Genomic DNA, 2,506 nt, shown 5'->3' on the forward strand with positions numbered 1-2,506 from the left:
TGGCACTGTAGGATAAACACTAGGCTGCTAATTGCAATGTCAGTGGTTCAAACCTACCAGCCGCTCCTCAGACACTCTATGCAGGGTCCTTATGAGTAGGAACTGACTCATTGGCACTCAACAACAATGTACAAATTACTTGGCATTTCTATATCAACCTAGGTAATTTAAACATCATCCATATATGGTGTGGTGCTATAAGACACATTCACCCAGAGGCACCTTAGAAGGCAGATCTAGATACCTGTTTACAAAAGTTCTCCACTTTGAAAATTTCATGGAGTATGGTTCTATTCTATGCACACAGCATTGCCATAAGTTAGAATAGACTTGATATAATAACAATAAATTTGAATTTCAAACAATTGGCACATGATAAGATTTTGCATAAAATCATATCAGTCTGTTAGAAACAGAGAGAAAAAAAACGAACATATGTTGTCTCCACTGGATCTTTACTAAAGCAATTGTATCACATATTTTAAGTCCAGATACTCTTACACTACATTAATGAATATGTTTTGTTATGCCTCTAAAATCTAAATTTATTATTGAGTTCAAGCTCAACCCAAACTCTTGTTGTTGTGTTGTTGTTAAATGCCATCGAGCCGGTTCTAACTCATAGTGACCCTGTATAGGGGTTACCAAGGAGCAGCTGGTGAGCTCGAACCACCCTACCTTGCAGTACAAACGACTTTGCAGTCTGACGCATTAGCCCACAGCACCACACCAGGACTCCAACCCAAACTCTTAGCTCCACAGAAGTCAACATCTGTTCATTTAATTCCCTTCAACATGTCAAGATCCAGCTCAAAATTTGGCCTTCTTTGAAGATTTTCTGACCGAAAAAAATCTAGATCTCTCACTATTTTCAAGACCTGCAAGCAGACTCTTAAACACTCTGAACACTATATTTTTCTCTTTAAAATGGTGAGATTAAATACTATAAATGATCTCAAAATCTCTGCTTTAAGTCTTTGATGTTTAAAAATTGCTACCCTGTGACCAAGCTATTTCTCAGTAGATCAATGTGTTATAATTCTGGAAGTGAAAGATACTTTGACAAGCACAAGAAATGAAACAGCTGCATAAATAATGAAGCTGCTCATTTCCTAGGAGCACAATAATGATTCCTACTGAACCATTATAAGACATGAACCTTGATAAGTGGTTTAGATATGTCCAAAATAAAATAATTTTTATTCAAAAAAGGAGCCTCTTTTCACATTCAACAAAAATCTCTAAAAGGTCACACCACTCTGGAATTTGACTTGAAATCAGTTCAGTTGCTACTGTTCTCAAAGTTCAACAATTTCCTAGTATATTATAGTAGTATGTGACACTCAGATGAAACTGGATTAGGTTTAATAAAGTATTATTTACTAATAGGAATCTTGTTATGGCACTGCAGGTTAATGCACCAGACTGCAAAATTGGTTTGAACTGCAAAGTTCAAAATCACCAGGCACTCCTTGGAAACCCAACACAGTGTTGCTATGAGTCAGAATCGACTCAATGGCGCTTAACAACAACAAGAACAATCTACTAATACCAGTGTTCTGTATAATAATATAATTGTACATTTAAAAACATAGAACTATATTATCTTGGTTTTTAATATATGAAGGTCAAGACTCTTTTTGATTCACTTATTCATGGAAAAGGATATAAAATTTTCCTGTGTAGAAATCACTGCATCATAAGAATGGTCATTTTGCTTAATAAGCAAAAATAGCATTCTTTGTGAAAATTTTATATTAACACCCTTTCTCTGAATATTTATTTTCAAATTAAAAAATAGTTCATTAGATGGTTCCTTGATGACAGATCTTTAAAAGATTTGTTAGACGTTAATAAATATTTTATAATTGTAGAATTCTACTATGACTATATAACTATTTTACAATAAAACATAGTCAATCATTATTAGAGTGTTACTCTGTTTATCAAAATACATTTTAATCCCTATTTCTTCTATATAGAATCATTCTACTAATTCTGATATGAATTTGAAATTGTTTGGCAAAAATTATTATCAATAAGTAGGCAAAAGTAATCTTGTCACAGCTTAAAACAATCAGTATATTATTAAACAAGTTCAGATACATATGAATATTACTAATACGAATTAAGAAAACCATATTTATTTCAAAACTTGAAAATGACAACAAAATATATATGATCCACAGACTTACCCTTACTTCATAACCTGTTCTATTTGCTAAATTGTGGGCACAGCTGAGTGAGGCTGCTGAAGTAATAAACAAGGGAAATTTCCAGCTATATATTGAGCTACTCATAAAGTTTTATTGCACTTTCACCAGCCTATCAGTATTTAGCAAACTTTTGTACAACAAGCGATTGTAAAAAGCCTTAACCTTGAAAATAGCTTCCGTAAACATTTCTAGCTGGGGATCAAAGTTAATTAGTAAGCTTGCTCTCAGATAGTTCTATTTATTTATTTATTTATTTATTTATTTATTTATTTATTTATTTATTTATTTAT

This window comes from Chrysochloris asiatica, unplaced genomic scaffold (genome assembly GCF_000296735.1).
Source record: "Chrysochloris asiatica unplaced genomic scaffold, ChrAsi1.0 scaffold00043, whole genome shotgun sequence".
NCBI classification, from domain to species: Eukaryota; Metazoa; Chordata; class Mammalia; order Afrosoricida; family Chrysochloridae; genus Chrysochloris; species Chrysochloris asiatica.